The following is a 9,845-nucleotide window of genomic DNA, read 5'->3' on the forward strand; positions in this document are numbered from 1 at the left end:
AGCACAGGGAAGGCTCATTTCCTCTGATGGTAACACTTGAACTAGTCACAATGAGGGGCTGAGCAGAGCGTGGATTCACTGCCCTGAGCCTCCACCCAGCAAGAAAAGGAGAAGCTCAGCTGCAGCCCAGCGACCCAAGCCACAACTGTCCATCACACCTTGTTCAGAGCACTAGAGAAGAAGGGGCAAATGCCTGAGCAGTGCTGGGAAGTGGTTTGGGGTACCTGCAGGCTCCTCAGGGATGATCTGAGCCTCTTCCCCAAGGACAGGCTGTTGCAGACCATTATAATGACAATTTACTCCCAGACAGATATTACTGCAATAGCCATGCTCTCTCTGCTCCCTACCTCGTGTCAGCAGGAGCAAGGCAACACCTCGTGGCCTGAGCCTCAGAGAAAGCAGTTACCTGCCCTTACCGCTCTGCTGCACCTCACTCGGAGCGTGAATCCACAGCTGCTCCAGTATTAACATAAAACACATAAGCCTGAGCAGAAGAAGGAAGCTGAAGTGGCAGGGACTATGACAGATGTTGCGAAATGTCGACTTATTCATAACAGAAAGTCAGGCAAATCTTTTGAAAGCTTTTTTTTTTCCTCCCCCCCCCCCCCCCCCCCCCTTTTTTTTTAATGTGCAGACTTCAAAGCAATGAATTGTGGCATCTGTAACAGCTACCAAACCGTGCCAGTTGAAGCCAGCGGAGCACAGTCTACAGTGATAGAATGCAAGTCATGCAATTATTCGAGTTTGCAGTCCTGGTTTTTGAAACAACATATGGTCTGCAGCAAGGAAGCCAGGATATTTTAAAAGAGCTCCTACAGGGTTTCAAACTTTGATTTTACAGAGGTGTGGGAAAAGAAGCAGACTCCATTCAGGCTCTGATATTTAAATACATGTGTTGTCGTTTTGCTTATTGAAGAGAGCTGTGCTGTGCTTTTACATAAGCAGAGTGTATTCTGGGTTTCTAAGGAGCAGGCAGTTACATATAGGTATTTCACACACTTCCTCCTTTTTGTTGACATTTAGGGAGACAGGGTGCAGTGCTGGACTCTCAGTGAAGAGCAAGTGGCCTGAACTGCTTTAAAAAACAGTCTAACACCGCGATGTGAGAAAATTCCTGTTAATTGTCGCAATGAAACTGTCCATCAGAGTATTCTCAGTCACTGATTATTTTACACTGAAACACTGTTGTCAATGCAAAGTGAGGATCTGTGAGGTCCCACCAGGACCTATGGGCATAAATCCGTATGACAAAATGGCATGAAGCGCTCTGGTTGAAACATCTTCCTATCAGGTCAAAATGGGTGATGAGGATCTGTGCTATGTCCTTAGCTATTCACCCAGCACTGCGGGTTGCCAGAGTTGACAGGCAAGCCTAGTCCGGTTGTGATACCATGAGCTCCAACTTTTGTGTATCGATGATTTATATGCACAGATATCCCTTCAGTCTACTCATTCCCTCCAACCATAAAGGCTTCTTAGTCCAAACTCCACCTTTTAAAAGATATGGATCTCCAAATCGGGCTTCTGTGTCCGTGCCTGTCTCCAGGACACTGTCTTTCTCAGCTTTGGTAGCTATGTTTGCTTTAATTAAAAGAAATCTGGTAGCTGCTCTGTGCCCTTTGTCTTATCCCTTGTCTACATCCCTTCAAAAGCCCTTATCACTCCTGGATGTTGAAAAGCTAATCCTGGACATAAAGCAAGCCTTACAGAAAGCATAAAAAAATCAACACTAGGCACAACCACAACCATGGTATAGGATGTTTCTGTTTATTAGATGAATTATAACTCAGTTTCCAATGTCACTTTTTTATTGTCTGCCTTTTAAATCTATTTTCTTCAGTATATATTGCCCAAGGCTAAGCTCCCAGGAAGTGTGGGACACCTTCCTTAGCTTTCAACACCAGAAAGTATCCCTGTCACATCTGGTTTGAACCTACACCTGACACAAATCAGAGCTCTGACTAGTAAGTCCTGCAACAGGTCCAGATTATTTGGCTGAGCTGCAGCTGCAGCAAAGCCCTTTGACCTCAAATACAACAAAATGTATTAAACCTATTCTGAAAAGTTGACTGGGTTAGCTTCAGAGTGTGAGATCGTAAGTACGTATTTTTCACGAAGAGGAAAGAAACATCAGTCAGCTCAGAAAACTGGATTTGTTCTCATCAGCAACCAGGTGCTAATGCTTTATGGGACTACCCAAACTCTTTGCCACAAGGTTGTGTAGGCTTTCACCAAGCCTCCCTACTTGCTACTCTCCGTAACCACACAGTCAGCCTCCCCCTACACGCCTCATATTGGTCCCTGAACTCTCTCCAATTAGCAGTAGTCATCTTCTATGAAGCTTCAGCAATCTTCTACTCCATGCCCATGGTTTGAGTAATCCAGAAAAGAGTCATGCAGGAGGGGAGGAGCAAGCAGAGCATTTTTCTTTTGAGAGGCTGAGAGGACCCAACCACTCTGCTTTCTGTTACATCCTTACTCAGAGATGCAGATGCTGTCTCAGCTTGCCTTCTGGTCTCCCGGGCATCTTCTCACAAGAGAAGGTCGAAGGAATTAAATATATATGGCTTGGTTACAAGATCACTGATGAAGGCTATCATAATGCTTTCTAATACCTGAAGTATATAAAAATCCATGAAATAGTAGCATTATCTAGATTCATAAAGAGTGTGTAAATATCAAGAATGGGATGGTAATTACTGAAGCACTCAATGCAGGAGTGTATCCTAACATGAAGATCTACAGCTTATGAAATCATCCCTAAAAGAAAATTATCAGCAGCAAGGTCTCAATCAGCTGTAAAGCAGAGAGAATATGTTATTACTGACACAGAAATGAGTTCAATCTGATTTTGCTTAGGCCCCAGGGAGCCTCTAGCGCACACAAGGTTTGTACGGAACTGCCAGGTATTTCCAAGGTCACTCCCTTGTTCATACTGAATCACTACTTTTTAAATTGTGCCCCCATTCTAACAACTTCATGCCTGTTTCTGAACCACTGAAGTTTTAAGTTATACTCCTGTGTAAGAAGCCCTCTTGCCTGAAGTAGTGCGTTTGGGTGTAGTTGATAAATCTCGTCCTCTGCAAATTGCTGCAGAAAAAGAATGGAAAAGTATGCACTCAGAAGTGGTTTAAGTTAAAGTAAGTTCCAAACCATTTTGACAACTGTTTGGATTCTCAAATCTGGTCTTAAGGCTGCTCTATGCCTGCTTATGGAATCGAAGCTGAAGCTTTCCATTTTGCAGCCTGGGAAAAGAACTGCAAAGGATTCATTTATATTTGATTTGGTTTTATACAGCTGACAGTGATAAATACAAAACCTGCTTCAGCAGTCATTATGTGCTTAGGAGAGATTTTGATCTCCCAGGAGAATGATGCCACTCAGATGAGGTAGTTGAGTGCATCCTTTTTTCATTGTGTACATTGCATGTATGCAATGTGTAGTATACATATAGTTTTGCACAACAGAAATAAGCTATTTGCTTGTGTGTAGACAATCTGCATGTGGCAGATCTTGTGCTTATACAAACTCTCAAGTAGCAAAAAATGCCACAACTACAGCAACAAAAAACAACTAAAACACGGTCTTTCCAGATGCAAATTTGGTGTGCAGAAGCACACATGTAGTAGTGGAAATCAACCCCTCATGCCTCCTTTCAACTTCCTTTGAAGTCAGTAGCAAAATTCCCATTGAGTTCAATAAGAACAAGAGGCGGCCCTTGATCTAGTAAAAAGTCCTTATGAGGTTTTATAACCTCTTTATACAAAACTTTATTCCAGTTGCATATGAAATACATTTTGACCCTATATCTACCCTCAAGACTTTGTGGCCGGTTCAGAATAGTGTGATACCTCCACTCTGCCCAGTCAGCGACTGTCACGCAAAACCCTGGTTGTGCAGATGTACGAGGGATTCCAGGACACCTGAGCAAGTTTTGCTTTTCAAAGAAGAGCCACTAAAGAAAGGACAACAGCTCAAGTAACTTGCATCCAGCTATTCAGGAGCAGGTTAGGTCAAGGCCATTTCTGGCCACCGATCCAGCCTCCCTCATGACAACAGACACATGACAAATGTCCCTGCTAATTCTGCTTAGTCTTGTGGTAGCCTTGGACACAGCTCGTCACCGGGGATTAATACCAAGACTGGAGAACCTGGCACGAGGAGATGGAATTGCATTAGAGCAGTTCTGTTTCACTCCTTTCTGATCAAGTCCAGAGCGTGGTGATGGGCAGCTATTCCCTCTGCTTGAGGGCACTCAGCTGTGAATTCCCTAAGGGATCACTCATATTGCCTCAGCTGTTCTACATTTATATGAAGTCTCTGGAAATTTGTGAGACAATTTGGGAAAATTATTATACTTGGTACTTTGTCTGCTTTCCAACTGACTCAGAAACCATGGTCACTGGGCTTAACCAGGACTGACAGGAGTCATGTTTTAGGCAAAAGCCAGCTGGCTGAAAGTCTACCCAGAAAATATGGAAAAGATGGTGATCAGCAAATATAAACACTGGTGGACCTGGCAGTGGCAGGAGCCTCAAGATGGTGACTTACACCTCTGTTATCTCTGTTTTGTGGCACCCAAATCACACTTTGGGCCAATTAGGAGAAACTCCAGAGGTTCCAGGTAGCTCCATAAAACTGCTGCTCACAGCCAGGATAGTTTGCTCTAGAGGAAGGAACCCTCTTCTGCACGAATGCCAGGGTCATGAAGATGCAATACACAAGCAAGTCAACTCGGTCTAGACTATGCAGCCCTGCACCTTAGCCCTGGAAGAAAACTCTGCTGGGACTCTGATCCACAGTTCATATTCTAGGCTTGAAAAAAATGATCTTTATGTACCTGATGGGAATTTCACTACACAGTATATAGCAGGATAGAGACCAGCAAGAAATGTCTGGTTTACTGTTGATTCAGCTACAAAAAGATGGATGTTTCATGGTTTAAAATATTTATATGAAAATAAATTTTCTTGGATCTTTGAAAACTTCCCCATTAAATTGTACCCAAATACTGAACAACCTACTACAGGAGGACAGATACTATCATGTTAGACATTGAAGTCCCTTGACTATCTGGAACAAAGGCAAACTTTTTGTGGAAAAGTACACATTAGTAGGCTGGATTCATTAAGTGCTAGTAATTTTAGCTCAGGTTAAAACATCTGAGCCCTTAACGAGTTCAAGGGCACAGTGCTAATCAACAAAGAAAGTTTCTAATCGAATTTGGCCTTGGGAAATTCTCTTATATATTCTTTCTGGGTGATGTTATTGTTTTGGGGGAGCTTATCTACTATCTTGCTGGGAACAACTATCCACTTTAATAAAGTGCCTAAAATATTGTAATAAACACACAGCTTATATCAATAGCATCATATTTCCCCACATAGTATTTGTGTGTGGTTTAATTAGATGGAAGGATTACAGGAAAAGTTTGTGTCATAATGATTCTTTAAAGCGAAACCATAGATCAAAGTTCATAGCTGCCAAATATACAACTTTCAAAACAAGCTCAAGTGCTGCTATTAATCATGGCTGCTGGGGGATTTGATGACAAAGATTAAACTGCTGTAAAGGATACTGCTGTGCATCAGATTCTTGCAACTGTCATCAAATAGTCTGCCAACTATTAACAGGTCAGAAGAGTTGTCCAGCATTTACCATGGGTGGCTCCGTCACTGCAGTTGGTGAGGCTGTCTGTGCCATGGTGACAACCAGTGACACCCTCCCAGATAGACATTTGTGGGCTGTTATTTTTTACAGCGTGGCTGAAGTCTTAAGGTCTGCCTGTAGAGCGAACAAGAGAGGGAAACTGCGGGACCTCAGCCTCACAGCACTGTGTCCTCACGGCAACATTGCTTGTGTGGAGTATTTTCCCTCTTGTTTTCCACACGGAGTACCTTCCACTTGCTTACTGCATGTTAAGAGTGCCCACCTGTGGAGCTGAGGTGTTGTAAATTCACCTCCTAGTTTATTTCTCAGCAACCACTCTGTATAGATAAGCCCTCAGAGAGTGCCTCAAGGACCAGCTTTCATCCTATTTGCAGCTACGCCAACCCTCTCTCCTTCCACACAGGATCATGTAATATCCCTGTGGGAAGCTACAGCAGTCGCTTACACAGAAACATAATATGAAGGAAGTATGTAACGCATATTTCGCAGGGCAGGAGCCAACAACCTGTGACCCACCAGCCAGTGCTCTGTGGTGGGTCACCGATGGCCATTAGATGGCATGTAGAGAGTTGTTAACCTACAGACCTGCAATAAGGGGCTGTCGCTGCTCATATGGAACAGTGTGCTTGAGAAGTGGCCTTTCTGAGGTTCAACTTTGCAGAGTCTGAAACTGGTATCAGAGTTTTGCACTGAGCTGTCGGTGTAACAGATGTGAATGACAGCCTGACGCAACAAGCAACTGGAGATTCAAATCCAAAACCACAGATTTGACTACAGTCTTCAAAGTTTAGGGGACTTACAGATCTGAATCCAAACTTCACAGCTGCGGCCAGCTATAAAACAAACTTATCTATATAATGGGTTGAATCCAAACTACATTTGAATATCCTTCATCTCTGGGAATGTTTGGAGACACATCTGGCTGGAAATTTTTAAGCATCATCTCATCTTTGCTAATACTATGTTTCAAAAAGAAAAAAAAAAAAAAAGAACAGAATGTTAAAGACTTAGAATGGCAGACATTCAACCTTAGATTATTTTAAGTAGTTCAGCCTTTAACTTACCAAACAAAGGCCTTCATTCTACCCAACATTTCATAAGTTAAAGGTATCATGGATCACTTCACTCCTTAATGTAACAGTTCTGTCCTTTGCTGAATGCAAGGACATGACACCAGACAGACCATTTTTAGACATTTGCAATGGTATATTTTGATGTCTAAAGGTTCCTTGCTCATACACCACACTTCATTTGCCTTCTCTTCATTTCAATTTTGTTTTCCAATGCTTCCCTCTTTCCACAAAAAAAAAAAATCCCGTTGGGGCTGAAACATCCAATACTACAGCCCCCAGGCAATTGATCCCCTTCCTCTCCCAGAATGTTCAGGAAATTAATATATCCTTTTCAGTTATAGCAAAGTGAAATAAATGCCTGCTTAGATTAATTGCTTTTATATTTATTGTAAGATGCTATTTAATTACCACCACGAGGATGACTAGATTGCATGGGCTTGGCACGTAACCGGTTCTCCCTGAGAACTGGTCTCTTAACATAGCTGTGGGGTCTGTTTAACACTTGCGAAGCTACATTTCTGTGTAGGATTACTAGAACCACATAAATGGCATTTGCTTTCACGTCTTTGTGTGGCACTGACAAGGCCCCGCCTGAGTACGGGGCAGGTAATCTGTAGCGCACACTGTGTCAACAAGGCATTTATCATACACAAACAGCGATCTACTTGGTGATATATCAAAGGGTCTTTGCGGATGTCTCTGGAAACATTAGTGTCCATATTGCACTTCAAAGAATACAAAGACTATGCAGGAACATTTCCCTGAACTGGGACCCATTTTTCTGGTTTTCTGGTTTCTGCCATCTTACATTTAAATATGGCATCTGGTTTTCTTCTTACTGAGAACCATATACCGAGTATAGTAACCAGGAAAGGGTGGGGAGGTGTTTTCCTTTGGGTTAGTGAAAAATATTGCCTGAGGAATGGAAACACTGCTTTGATTGTGATACAGCCTCTATTTTTATTACTTTTCTCTGTGAAATACAATAAAAACATTGTGGGAAATATATAGTCAATTATCGGCAGTGGAAAGGAATACACCATCCATCGGCAAGGCTTCTGGGGGAGGGAGCACCGAGTTCCAGCCTTGTCTTATCTTTCAGCGTGAGACAGACTGTGGCTCAAAAACTGCAGAAGCACAAATTTAGAAACAATACATGAGCGTGTGGAATGCAAAAAGCCGGTTATCCACCTGAAAAACACCCCAAAGGGCCAGAAGACCATCCCTGAAAACAGTATGACTACAGCTGCTGCGTGGGTAAAGCACTCAGCAACAGAAAGGGCGATGGCTTAGAGTCTGAAAATGTGGGATCCATAAAGCTCAAGTCAGTGGCAACATTACCACTGGCCAGAGTGGAGTCCAGGTTTCCTCCAATATGCTCTAAATTCACTCTTGGCTCTACATTATAGCATCCAAGTAAAACCCAGTGGGTTTGGGTGTGCAAATGAACGTAAGTGCACAGCACAGTCAAAGTGGCTGCAGTGCTGGTGTAGGTTAAGTCTGTGTGGGGGCTACACTTACCATTCATGCAATAGTCCAGCTTTCAGGTAGCACAAGCATTTTCACATCATGCTTTATCCTTCTTGACCAGCCTTTGATGTCAGTTCTCATTTTAGGGTGCAGACTCCTGTGAGAGGTGCGCCGAGATATATTTAGATAGAACTATACATGGTGGGTGCCGTCACAGCACCTGTGACACTTCAAAAGCGCATGCTGGGACTGCAGCGTCCATCTGTACTATCTCCACTTCTCCTGCCATTCCCCGCTGCAGAATTGGAGGCCGAGTGCTTGTTTTGAAATCTGGATGTTACCGCCAACGTTTACAAAGGCCACAAAGGAAAAATTTGGAAACGTATCCAGCTCCGGGAGGTTTAATGTTCATTCTGGTGGAGTGGAAGATGCGAGATACCAACTATTTAAGGGTCATAAACCTCTGAACAGAAGGTGACAGGCAAATAAATTTCAGGAGAGCGTTTCTATTTGCCCACAGTATTGGATTTTCCTGATAGCAATACTGATGTTCTGATTCACTGATGCTTCTTAAAAATGTTTACTTTATGGACTTTAAATTCTAAAATTGAGACAAACATCATGGCTGACACTTAATCGGATTACTTACTTCACCGTGGGTAATGAGTCTTTGCTATAGAAGTGTACTTTGGGGCAACAACAAACAGTGGAGCAAGTACTGACCTCTTCCCCTGCAAACCTGTCCGGTACTTCTGCAAGCCAAGAGCCTAAAGGTGGGGAGCAACTGGAACACTGACCGTATTTCCAGAAGGGACAGGCTTTCAGCCAGCCTGCAGCAGGTTATGTTTGGCAAGGAAAGACCTAGAAAATTACAGTACAAAGCTTTAGTTTTAGCCTTTTCAGATGAAGCAGATTCAGATTTAATATAAACAACAGATAAAACTATCACTAATTCAGGCCCGTATCTTTCTCCAAGTATGACCAGAAGATTCAGATTCTCATTTGCTGGAACCACTCTTGTCTGGCTCTGGGCACCAATCTATCTGAGATAGTTCTATGGCCAACACTGCTTTGCAACAGTAAGCGGTGACTCCATAGGACTTCTGCTTTTTTGAGTAACAAACACCTTTTCAGAGCATGAACATAACAGAACTGACAAAAAGCACTCAAAGCAAGCTGAATTCTCTAGAAATGTTATTTACTAATGAAGCAGGTCATCACTTCCTAAAGTGTGTGTCACCTTGGCACGTCAGTGTTTTGAATTAAGTGGGAAACTAAGGAATATGGTGGAACATAACATTTCCTGTAGTTTTGCATATATTAAATTGACATATCAACAACCTTTGTGTCAAATACAAGGTGAAATATTGAATCTGAGGAGCACATTAATGAAGAGTTCAACCGACAAGTCAATATATTTTGTCAGCTGAAGTGCAAAGTCAGCCCACAAAGACTAACCGTTACCTCATTATGATAAATTGCAGTTATTGACATTAAGACTTGGAGTTCGAAGTAAACTTAAACATTGATGTCACGAGAGTTTGACAGCATATTCCGAAGAGTGCAACAAAATAGTAACTTCACATGTGAAGTTGGTACATAAACCTCTAGAAGTAGCTACTCTTCAGCCTT

This window comes from Accipiter gentilis, chromosome 15 (assembly GCF_929443795.1).
Source record: "Accipiter gentilis chromosome 15, bAccGen1.1, whole genome shotgun sequence".
In the NCBI taxonomy this organism is placed as follows: Eukaryota; Metazoa; Chordata; class Aves; order Accipitriformes; family Accipitridae; genus Astur; species Astur gentilis.